The sequence below is a fragment of the Camelus ferus genome, chromosome 3 (genome assembly GCF_009834535.1).
Source record: "Camelus ferus isolate YT-003-E chromosome 3, BCGSAC_Cfer_1.0, whole genome shotgun sequence".
In the NCBI taxonomy this organism is placed as follows: Eukaryota; Metazoa; Chordata; class Mammalia; order Artiodactyla; family Camelidae; genus Camelus; species Camelus ferus.
The window spans coordinates 72,531,824-72,545,788 of NC_045698.1; positions in this window are offsets into that span (position 1 = coordinate 72,531,824).

A 13,965-nucleotide genomic window follows, 5' to 3' on the forward strand; every position below is an offset into this window, starting at 1 on the left:
GGACAGAGCAAAGAAAAGTGAAAGGATCATGTGAATTCATCAGGAAATTTAACTTTCAATCAATACGGTTTTTATAGGAAGTGAAATATTCTCCTTCATTCTTTTCTGGATCCAAAAAATATGTTGTATATATCATATGAGTATTAACTCTTCATCTAAGTTAAAGATACTTTAAAGCAGAATCTGTGTTTTATAACTCTTTACATCCCCAAGGATCTGGAACAGTGCTCTGCACATAATGGATTTTCAACAAAAACTTGTATTGATTACCATGATGAGGTACATGGCTATTTTTCTGTCTCACTAAGTTTATCCATTGGAAGAAGAGAAAAGAGAAAAACTGCATTTTTACGTATCCACACTGCATGCTTTATAGATTTTGGTCACAATTCCTCACAGCCCCTGCTTTTCTATACTGTGTAACTCAAGAAACACACAGTTATTGAGCATCTATGTACACTGTGCTACATGACCTTTATATCTGGGCTCAGTATTTCTTAACTTTTTTCAGAAACTTAGAAAACTGCAATAACCTTGGTGTTAGAAGACAAGAATAAGGCCTATTTTATGGGTTTGACTATTTGTTTTAAAGGAAGAGAAATGTACCGTATTATGAACACACTTGGCCTGAAGTATGGATGAGAATCGAATAGAGAGGAATTTTAGTATACTGTATTCCAAAGTGGCAAAAGGCAAGTGATGCATTAGTACTGAAAAAATACAAGTACTTAAAATTAAAGTGCATATCACCAAAAAAGACAATGATTCAAATACTACAAGAACAGATACATTGTTTTGAGCATGTTTATAGCATAGAGAAACAAAATGAGAAAAATACATTTTAGAAGGCAGATCAAAGAATAAAAGGCTTAGAAAAGCACAGACTCTTACTTTAAAAATTATATATAAAGGATGTTGAAGAAAAAATATGGGGGAAATTAGTTAAAATAACATTCAAAAATATAAGAATGCAATAAAATGTTATTTTGCATTTAGGAAACTAATACCAAGGAGAAAAGAAAGTAAATGAGTAGGATGAAACATATTCTTTTTTTTTTTTCATATTCTAAAACAGAAGAGCCTGTAAGTCTCTACTTCACTTTGCAATGTGAGAAAGATTACTAATATGATGTTATAACAACAACCAGACTTCAGCCAGAATCCCTTTCAGGGGCTGAAAAACTTTATGCAACCACTGATAAAATCTGTATTAATGTACATAGCAATTTCATTTAATAACTGAGAACTTCCATGCAACTAAAACAGAAATAGGGAGTGATGTTTGGTTGTAGTATATATTTTAAGGATGTTAGAATGGTTTTCATATAATTTTTCTCTTAAATGACAGCAAAAACATATCCTAGTAAATGAACTATATCTATTTTTACTTTAGACTTGCTTTAATTAAGTACAATTAACCTTTAAAAAGTAAACTGAGAGTTACTAGGTAAAGAAAATACAATTAATGTCATTGAAATCTACTTCATAGAGTTTTTTCCTGCAAGGTATGAAGACCACAATTCATATGGGAAGTTTGAGGAATGTAAGTGGAAGAGTGGTGAACATGCAATCATCAATACATTCAGGTGAAGCATTAACATGATTTGCATTACTAATAGAACATTAGAAAACGTATGTTATTATAAAAACAATATGCTGCTATAATACACAAATGCCAACTATTCCTCCTTACTCATTAATATATATACAGAGGCCATATGTGTGTGTGTGTGTGTGTGTATGTAGAGATCAATCACCGAGCATATTTTTATAAGTATCATTTTTTATTACTGTAAAAGGGCACAAAATTACTGAGCACAAAATTAGCTACTTCAGAATATCTCAAAATGCTGCCACCATTCATTCTACCACTTATCATCATCATTTCTCTCCTATACTAATTTTCTCCATTCCTCATTATTTCTAAATAAATTTAGAAGTGCAATCTGATTGTGAAATTACTCTGCTAAAAATCTCTATATGGATTACCACTGCCTTCAGGATAAAGTTTAAATTTAGTACCACATCTTACTAGATCTTTCTTCATCTTGTTGCTGAATTCTATTCAAACACTGACTACCATTCCTACTAAGTATACTGTGATACAGTTATACTTCATAAATTATGGTTCAAAAATGTCCCCCATTTCCCCTAGTACTGTGCCTTTGCAAATACCGCTTACTGCACCCTGATCACCATCTACTGTTCTTTACTATCCACTGCTCTGTAAATCTAAATTTCCATCTTCTTCTACACCAAGCCGTTTGTGACCATTCAGTTCTTCCCTATCCCCAAAGAACATACCTAAAATTCACTGAGGGTCTTTCTTCTACACCACATTAATAACATCTGCAGGCTATTAAAGTTGCTGATGTATTTCTCTTCTGAGTTCAAAGATTATTTGCTTACTTATCTCCAATCCTTTGACAACTTTCTAAGAAGTGTGAGTCCCAGTTTCTGCATATGTTAGAAACAATCTCATTGTTGCGATGATGAAACAAAATGAGGAACATAAGATAGACTCTCCATAAATGAGTGATCTTCTTCCTATTACCTGTTCTTTCATTTCCACCAGAATCAGAGTCCATTAGGAATCTAAATCATTTACATATTTGTAAGACTTGGGAAAGTCCCTAGCAGGGGCTAAAATAATAGTGATGAGGAAAAGGAGAGAAAAGAATAAAATCAGGGAGGAAAAAAATGAAAAACAATAGAGGGCTAGAAAAATAATTACAGCTTGAGGCAGTAGGAAGGTCAACAGTAGCCTAAGCCCACGTGTGAAGAGTAGGATTCCTAGGCTTCATAATCCACTCTTCTCTCCTGCCAGAGACCTGTTGTCATCGATAGGAGAGGCAACAAGCATCCTCTCGTGGTGCTCAGCATTCGGGTAGCAATTTCTCACTCTTACTTTTAAACAGTGTTTTCTCAGATATTTGAAGTCTGGGGAGGTAAGTCACTGTCCTTTACTCAGGCATTTTATACCACAGGAAGCCAAAATTGAGATACAATCATGTAAGTATTTACTACTTCATCTATTGTCTAGACTTAGGTTCTGATTCTTTTATTATAACTGTTTTTACACATATCTTGCCCAGTGTAACACTACTGTATAATGTTAGTTTGGGGTGTAATGAATTTATACAGTTTACTTCTTTCCAATTCCCTTACAAACGTTTGCTTGATTAGTTTTGTAATTATTTTCTGTAGAAGAAAATAGGCAGAGGTGAAATTATTTTTTTACTAAATCATACATACATGGATTAGAAAAGTTTAAATTAAACATATACTCACTTTTTTCCACATTACAATGCTTTACCTTTAAAACAAACAAACAGCCACAAAAAAGAAACCTGACATAAATAATGAAAAAAATAATAATAATAATATCCTCAGCAAACTTCCTTTGGTATCCAGGTTTCTATTTTGTTTTATTTTGTTTTCTTTGTATTATATGCTTTGTATTTGGGTCCTTGGTATATATTTCTAAAGGGTACACTTGAACTAGAACATTTATAAGTGTCACAGAGAAACCAAAGCCATACTGTAAACCTCAACATATGCCATATACTGACACAACTGGTTGAATTCATAAACTCAGGTTACTTCTTTCCAGTCTCTATATGTCTCATCATGATCCTTCTAGTATTTATCCTCATATCACATTCTACCTGTGGAGTTACTCACATATAGCCCACTCATTAACCCAAGCTACTAGAAGCTGGGGGTTTGCTGGACTATAGAAACAGATGATTTCTACAGAATGCCTGGCTAATTTTAATTAAACATGTCTTATGTATGCATCATATTTAACATTTGTCCCCTATCAAATCAGTCTAGAGTGATAGTTAAGCTCCAGGACTTAAGGTAGACCTAAATGTGAGGCTTGCCTAGTAATTAAACCATTTTCTTCCTTAGTGTTTCTATTTGAAAACTGGAGAAAAACCTAGTCCCTGTCTTACAGGATTATTGTGAGGATTAAATACAATAATACATGTAAAATTCTTTTCAGAGTCTTTGGGCATATGTATTTCATTCCCAATTCTTATATGCTTATATTATTATAATGAATTTCTCAGCTTCACATATATGTTACATCATAAGTATAAACATCATAAGTGGTTTCCAAATGAAATGGCTATGATTAGCTTCCTTTGAATGAAGGCTGGCAGTTTCACTTGACGTGCGTGGTAGAGAGCTGTGCTGTCACAGAGGGTGCCACAGTCAAACCCAGCGCACTGAGTCAGCAGAGGCAGGAGAGGCAGTGGGGTGGGGACAGCGCTGCTCATCAGTTATATCTGCTGTAACATGTGGTGATGAAGATCCCCTTCGGTGCTAAGAGCTGCTGTGTTATGGCTATGCATATTGCCATGTTGCATATCTCCCCTTTATGTTCATCATTTATGTCTACACAACATAATTAAAAGAAAAAAAAATTTTGTCACTTTAATTTCCTCCATGTTTTATTTAAAGCTCTATTTCTTTATGGAGGCCCCCCCTTTTTGTTTACCATATTCTGCCCTAATATTAATATTAATATATTTTATTTTGAAACCTAATTTGGCCCTCAAGACTGAGAATGTCCTAATTATTCAATATTCTGGATCTTAAAGTAAGATAAATTTCATAGATTTTTTCTTGAATATTATACTTTAATTTAATTTTTTAAAATATTTCTGACTTCTCAATATTTTCCTCTCTGGTTAAATCTCTGACAGAGTCAAATTCTCAAGCTTTGTAGCAATAGGTAATATTAGAAAATAGTTGCAGCCACTTTGAAGAAGGGTTCAGTGTTTCAGAGCATCACCAAGCTTTGTTACCAATTTATGCCATCCCTCAGTTTATTTGGGTCTTTATGATTCCAAACATAACCCTCAACTTTATCTGAACCTGAAAACAAGCAAGTCCACCTATCAATTTAAGTCATTCTATAAGGGAAGAGAGAAATCAAGATGTACACACATTGATTAATTAATTGTTGAATACCAATTTTTAAAAAGTGATTACTACAATGAAAATACGCTAATAATAAAGAAAAAGGAAAATTGTATATTGCTTAAGTGACTTCTCCCAATAATTTGATACTAAAATACTTACTTACTTTATTAGTCTTCTCAGTTTGCCATAACATAACACCACCTACTAGGTTATTCAAACAACAGAAATTTATTTTCTCACAATTCTGGAGTCTAGAAGTCCACGACCAAGGTGTCAGCAAGGTTGGTTACTCGTGAGATCTATACCCTTTGCTTGCAAGGGAGCCTTCTCACTGTGTCCTCACATGTACTTTTCTCCCATGTATTTAAAGAAATTGAACATGTGTGAACATGCTTAAGTCAGAACATGTGTGAGAAAATACCTAGAAATGTTAATGGTATTATGTATTATTTCAGGAAATTTTTATTCAAGTATCAAAAGGACTTGCATATCATGTCAAAGAAACACTACATTAAGAATGATGATTAATGGAAAGAGATTTCTCAAAATATGCCACAAAACCTGTCTTTGGCCTTATTTTTGTAATTTTTTTTTTAATAGATGACTTGGATGAAAACCCAGAACTGGCCTTGAAAAGATTATACTACATGAAAGGAATAACTATGACCACATTGCATAAGGCAGTTTTAAATAAATGCAATAATATTCCCTGACATTAGGAAAATATGAAATGTTGCATTCATGTTTAAAAAATCAATTGCAAACAATGTGTGTGTGTGTGTGTGTGTGTGGCAGATGTGGGTAGGATTCAGGAATCAGAGGACAATTTTGTTGAATAATAATTCAGAAGTAATCAAATGAAATAAAATCAAAGTCTATTTTGAAGCCCACAGAAATAAGACTTTTTAAATAATAATACAAAACATGGTCTTCAATGGAATAATAGTACACAAAAGACTAATAGTTTACAAAAGCCAATATCTAACCCTGACGTCTAGACTGGAAAAACCCAATAATGCTCTCAAACCAAAGTTTTAAGAGTATGTTGAAAAATCAGCATGTATTCAAAACATGGCGAACAACATAGACAATGGCCTTGGAGAACATGTCTAAAGGGCAAAGATAGGATTAAAGTTAATAGAAGTTCAGACAAAGGTGGGAGTGGAAGATGGTTGCAGCTACAACAGTTTGTCTTAGAGCTACATAGGCCAGATAAAGAATCAATAGATACGTATTAGAAGATGCAGATTACTCACCATACAAGAGAATATTTTTAGAAAATTGATCTATTCAACAATAAAATGATCTGACTAAAAGAGCACTGAGTTTCTTGTCACTTGTAGTATTTGAAACGTATAGTGGATGACCACTTGTCAGAGATACTGACATTGATAATTTTTCTAGTTTGGGTGGGTGGTTACACAGGTTATGTCTTAGGTCAGCTCCAACTCAAAATTTCTATGTTTATTTCAAGTGAAAGTGAAAAATCTTTTAGGTTTGATGAACTAACACTGACATATTTAAGTATCACAGATAATAAATGCCTGCTGGCAGCTGGCTCCAAAAAATAAACTCTTCCTTCTTTTTATTACATACAATGATTACTTAAAAATTTATTTGAGCATCTGATAGTGGTTCATCACCTCAGAACAGTCATTTTTGAATTAATGTGATATTCATAGAAGGGCTTATTTTGAAGCAGGAGTATATATATATCTTCATTCTTCTGGGAGTAAAGTAATAACCTATAGTATTTTTCTGTCACCAAAACTGGTGGTGCCAATAATAAGAACTTGCCCTTCTCATGCTAATCTAATAGCAGATATTCTTGTTTTATTTCAAATTCATATATGAACAAAATAATAGGGATTCACACGTACAAGCAGGTCTGAAATATGTCAAGCAATTCCATAAATCTAAGTCAGATTTTCTACATGACAAATAACCATTATCAATCTCATGCTAAGTGGGTGTTTAAATTTTCAGAAATCAAAACAATTGAAAAATAAAATCAATCATCATAAAAATCAGAGCTATAGTTCATCAGTCATGAGATGTCAGAAGGTCCCCTATTTCCATAACTCCATTCAATCTGAAATAATCAGAGACAGTGAAAATAAGTTATAAAATACATAAATGTCACTTTCACTTCCCTAGTGTTTTGAACCTAGAAAAATTCAGATTCACAGAAACTCCATTCTGATATTTTACCCAAAATGTCAGTCAACCCCTTCATTGCTAGTTTGACTGCAGTAAAGCAAGAAAAAAAAATTGTTAAGGCAGGCTACACAGTGTGATCTATTTTGTAAGGACCCAATTAATCCAGTGACATGTCATACTCTGGCTTCTAGTAGCAAAATTACTACTCCTTGTTTGAAAGTAATTCATACACTGCATGTGAATGAACCTAATCTCTTCTTTTTTGTATTTCATATGTGGAATTTGGGAACAAATGTATACTTCTGTAGTAAAATTGTAGTTCAGTAATTATTTACTCCTACCTTGGAATTTCATTCTATATTCTCTGTCTCCTCCAACTACTTCTTGCCAATTCATGAATGAACAATTTTTACAGATTCAGTATCTCCATGTGAAGTTACTCTCTCTGTGGTTTACATTTCAGCTGTTGGCAATTGAGTAGCAGAGACAGCTCAATCTGATGCCAACTTTGGCAGGAGTGAACTTAAGCAGTTTTCCAACATATTTGACTCTGATAGACTCTTTTTCTCTGTTTATTTGTATCCTAAGAGAACACAGTTATAGGCATCAGCAAAAGGAGAATTATCTTTTTCCTTTACTTGAGTCTTCATTTACCGTTGCAAGAGCAGGAATTAATTACATCTCAAACTATATTCCATACCTCGATCTTTTTCCTTGGATTTCTCGTTAAAATACCTCTAAGTTATTGCTAGTTCACAACGACCTTCCGCTCTTAGAGCTTGATCTGCAGGGAATGTGGATAGAACTGCTTTGGATTGGCACAGAATGTACTGTTTGAAACACTGCCCAGTAACCAGAGACAGAGGTACTAAAGCAGATGATGTGTAAGCAGGTGCTTTTCAGGCCTCAGTGACAGCATTAGGAGCTCTGGTTGGAACCAATCTTTGTTCTGCCAATTCCCCCACCGTGCACAGTGAAGCATATTCTTTTGCTTTCCAACAGCAGTGTTCTGGTGGAAGCATGTTTTATATTTTATAAACTGGAATAAGTCTGAGATTCCTTACACAGCTTTTGTACAATCTGCTGAACACTTGCTTTGGTGCCTAGTCCATGCCCATGCAGTCTGAGGAGCTGACTGTCACAGCATCCTTGATCTTCTGCTTGGAAAATACAGCTTACAAGAAGGTATTCGTTTTTTATTGCTGATAGAAAATTACCACAAAATTAGTAGCTTAAAATATCACACATGTATTATCTTACATGTCTGTAGGTTAGAAGTTCAACACAGTTCTCACTGGGCTACAATCAAGGTGTTGGCAGGGCTGTGTTCCCTTCTGGGGTGTCTAGAGGAGAACTGCTCTTCTGGACTTTCCCAGCTGCCAGAGACTACTCACATTCCTTGGCTCCTGGACCTCTTTCTCCATCTTCAAAGACAACTGTTGGTCAATTCCTTCTCACATCATTGACATTTCCTCTGATCTCACATATCTTTCTCCGATCTTCTCCTTCTATCTCTCTCCAGCAGTTTTAAGGACTCTTGCCATTACATTCTACCCACCAAGATAGTCCAGGATAATCACTCTATCTGGCAATTTAGCAATTGAATTCCATGCAGAAGGTTACCTTCCCTTTCCATGTATTGTAACATATTCACAAGTTCATATTTGGAGGGCCATTATTCTGCCTACCACAGCCACGGTTATCGATACGTTCCCCCTATCCTTGGAACAACTGCTTCATATATGATATTAATTGCTAATTATTTATTTTTACACAATAATTATAATATATGATGATAAAATTATGTATCATTTATTTCTTTCATATTTCTAGCTGGTAATACTACCAAAAAGATGGTCTACAGTTTCCTTTTGGCTAATATATCTCATAGAGAGCAAGAGAAGGGAAAAGCAGAGAGCTTATAAAATTATGGTATGATTCTTTCCTTTAACCAATATCTGTGGCTTTTAAGTCTCAGGCAAAAGAATGGAGCTTTTCAAATTCATACACCTAATTCCCAATAACTGTCTTATAATTTCTATTGACAGTAAAAAATTTTTTGAAAACTAAAACTTCACTGATTTTCAAAATAGTGTTGAATTAAAGTATACTACATACATGTGAAGTATTTAGATACTATGCCTAATTCCAGATGCATTGTTATTACTCATTTGTTTTATTGTTTTACCTACAAAGTCTTATTCCTATGTAGCAAATGAATATATATTAAAGGTAACTTTTTTTTCACGCTCATTTTTAGTGCTTAAGGATCAACTTAAAACATTAGGAATCAAAGTGCAGTTTTCCAAAAGAAAGCCATTTGAGTTTTTATTCTGAAAATAAATTATGTAAATGTTATTAGAGAAAAATGACTTTTTTATGAGACTCATTGTCCTGAAGATTAGATGGGACATTTCTTTAATTTTATCACTGCTAATTGAAGGAACAATGTGTTATTTGCTTTAAACATTTAAGGCTAAAAATGTGTTTTCTTCTCTCACAATCAATTAGATGAACATAATTTTTGAAAGGAAGCATTTAAAAATATATACACAGCTCCATAATTTTAAAAAGCTTTAGCACCAATGATTATATTTCTTTATGAGATTTATTTTCTTTTTCAACCCATAATCATAATGCTAGTATATAAATTCTTAAATCCTATCATATAAATACAGGACTGAAGATACATATATATAATGATATACATATATATGTGTGTACACATGTATATATATGTGTGTGTATATATATAATATATATAATATATATATAAAACTGGTATAGATAATTGACTATCTCCTATTGATAGTATGACTAAATATAGACAATGGCCTTTTAAATATCACTTCATGTTTTGCCATGGGGAATACATTGCACTATATCTAAATCTACCTATGAAATTTAATTTTATGGAAATGTTTAATTGAAATGAAACATTCACAAAACACATGCATATAAATGCCATTTCACAAGTACACAGCTTAATGGCTTTTTACAAATTGAACAGAGTTGTGTAACTAGCACACAGATCAAGAAACAGCCTTAACCTTACTCAAGAGTCCATGGGCAAACCCCTTTTCATCACTGTTTCCACTCACCGAAAAACTATTATCGTGGCTTCTAACACCATAGAATAATTTTTACTTTATTTGAGCTTTATATAAATGAAACTGTAGCGTACATTGTTTCTAACTTCTTTCATCCATCATTGTATTTGTGAGACTTATGTGGCTGTGAACTGTTCACTCTCATTTTTGTATACAATTTTATTGTACACCATAGTGAACTTACTCACAGCAATGAAGAAGAATATTTGGATATTTCCAGTTTAGGCTTTTGGAAGAGTTTTGCTATCCTTACGAGAAGCGTCTTCTTGGTGAAACGCACAGACACACACACACAGAAGAATATATTTCCTTGGGGTATGTATCTAGGAATATTATTACATTTCCTTGGTGACAACTGAAGTTAAATAGATCTTCAGATGTTTATTGGCCATTTGGTATCCATAAGTTTGAAGTGACTATATTTTGCTATTATATTGCTCTTTTTATGGATTCCCAAGAGATTACTGTGTAGATTATGATATTACATTCTAATACATATAAAATAAAATGTGTTATTAATGTTATTCCTTTCATTAGGTCTCAAGATAGTTTGACTCTTAGAACAATTTAAGTCCAAGTACTCCCTTCTGTCTTTCTGTATTATTTTGTTACTTATTTTAAGTTTTCCTAATTTTAAAAGTTAAAAAATTCTCAGATCATGGAGATGGATATCCTTCTTCTGAGTTGCTATAGAATACTCTGCACCCTTTAGCTATAGCTGTGCCATTCTTTATTGATATTCCCAGGTTACACATTTATCTTTCTTTTTCAATTGAAGATAAATATGGTTGCATAATGGTTAATAGAGCTATCTTGACTCCGAGCAGTTAAGTTCAAATCCTGGGTCCGTCATTTACTAATTTCTTGACCTTCGAAATATTATCAGTTTTAATATCTATAAAAACTGAAAATTATTGGATCTTACCTCACAGATCTTTTTTTGTGACTACGAAGTAAATTAATGTAAGAAAAGCCCTTAGAACTATGTTTTAAGTAAGCTCAATAAAAATTAGTCTTTTATTACCTGTGTATTGTGGTAGAGATATGTCCATGTTAGAATATGTTACCCTGATGTTACCATCTTCACAAGTCAATAAAACCTTATTCTTTTCCTACTATAAGATTTATGTGGATTTTTTTCTCTCAGGTTTTTTGTTTTTGTTTTAATCTCAACCATCAAGAACTCTATTCACTATTTATATCCTATTATATTCCAGTTTTAATTCTTGAATCCTAAAAATTATTTTGTGCTTTTCTCTCTGTTAACATTTACAAGTAAACAGAAAATATTAACTAATTTCCATTGACTCCTTTTATTTCTTTAAATGTAGTCTTTAGGAATCCCCTATGCCATTGAGTATGGTGCATTTCAAAGAGTTTTTTTCTGTGCTTTCTGCTGTCAAATTGATAGGTTTGCTTCCTTTCACCAACATGCTTCTCTAGTCAGGTGCTGATAAATGTATTTGAAAATACTAAACAAGCAGCTTACCAGATATAAAGGAGAAATTTACCTCAAAATATTAGGGATCCTGATAAGGTAGGAGGCAACTGGGATTGGGACCTTAAACAAAACTGATTAATGAGATTGTTGAGAGTCATACCTGTGCCAGGAAGTTAGGAAAAGATGAATCTAAGGATGACCAATAAGAACTGTGTCGAGATTTGCAGATATTTACTAATATATATAAAATAGATAAACAGCAAGTTCGTGCTGTACAGCACAGGGAACTATATTCAATTTATTGTAGTAACTAATGATGAAAAAGAATATGAAAATGAATATATGTATTTTCATGTATGACTGAAGCATTATGCTGTATACCAGAGATTGACACAATATTGTAAACTGAGTATACTTCAATTAAAAATATATTTATATATATACACTGAAATTTGGAATGAGAAAGATGGATTTGACTTAGAAAATTGGACACAAAAATGATTTCCTCTAACAAATATTATGAATGCCAATACCATTTACGTACATCTTTCATTCAGAAAATGTAGAAGACTACTGGTTCTGAAAGTTGAAGAATTAGGGTGTCCTCAAACTATTTTGCAGAAGAAATGTCTCATTGTTTAGTGAAATAGATGGAGCTAACTAACTTCATCAAATAAATGAGAAAAACATGAGTTTAATACCAAACAATTTAAGTATGTATGATTATATTATTAGGGTCTTAGAGTAGACAGTGGCCAAGCACAGGCTTTTAAAGGAATCTTATATGAGAGCTTTTTCAATTTCATTTTTATTTCTTCATTACTTATGTGCATAAAAATATAGGTTTCTTGTCAATGACAATGTTACAGATAATTCACTTATTTGCTTGAAAGCTATTTGCTTGTTTCCCCTGAGAAGACTAATAACAAACCTCATTATTCTTAAAATAAAAGGATTGATTAAACATAATATAGTTACTGAAATAAATCCTTTTTTTGCAGAAGCATTTAGCTGAAAATGGAAAATCACATTATCTGTCATGTTTCAGGGATCATAGGGACATGTAACTAGACTGAGTTACCTTCTCATTTCAATAGAAAATGATTAGTAACTCTTTCCCATAAGAAATCATGTAATATTAAATATGTTAGTATAAAGAATTGGTATAAAGATTTAAGATAGTACTGACAGGAAATTTTAACTTGTATCTCTGTATACCAAATGTGGCTATACATTATTAAAGAAAACTTTCCAATTAGCATACCAAAAATGACAGTTATATATCGCCCTCTTCAAAGTTGTCAAAAATAGATGTATGCTTACTTCATCAAGTTGACTCTCCTTAAAATATTGGAAACTCTGTAATTGTATAAGCAGCTTTATAAGTTTTGTGAGACTAGAAAGAAAAATCAGTCCCATTATTTTATAAGCACACATTTTTTTGAACAAAAACTCATTATAACCAAAATGAAATACTCGTATCCTACACCAAATTATCTCTGCATCATGCTCATAACCTCAGCACAAAGTTCAATAGAGGTTTATTGGATATGTTGGCTTCAATCACTGAGAGCTGTAATGATGAAATTTCATCAGTTTTTGTAAATATTCTCTGAGGCCAGCTAAAACTCAGGCTGTCCTAAGGGTTGCACTAGTTTCCAGATGGGCTTACAATGAGAATCTTTTCTTTCTGCCTCAAGTAAAATCTATATAGGTTTAAAAGCCAGAGTACTTTGGTAATGTTGCACATCTATAAAATACGTATAAAGGACAATTACTTCTTGGTTATGGTAACTAATAATATTAATATTTTAGAAAATATTAAACAAATTCTAAACATTTTGCTAGTGCCATTTGCCTGCATTAGGAATGTTGAAACAATAAACTAGATGAAAACAGATTCTTAAAAAAGAAAGCTGTGACAGCAAAGGTCATTTCTGATCAATATGTTTCATGGTAATTTGTATTCTGCTTTTTTGCATTTGAACCCCAATATTTTAATATGTGTGTGTACAAAGAAATTTCTTTGACATTTGAAAGACCCCTGTTTTTTAAATAATTGGCCTTGTAAATCTTTTATTACTATTATTATTATTGCTATTATTATTATATTTTGAATACTTGTATATGAATGACATGAAATGTCAGTTTCAGGCATAGTTTTGTGGACAATTATACACACCAAAAAGTTACCACTATAGAATCTTTGTTTGGTGAGAAGCCTTTAGTGTGGAAATTGCTAAAATAAACTTTTCTAACCACAGTGGTAAATGGTTTATTCACAGTAGTAATGCAACTATTTGGGACACTTACAGAAAA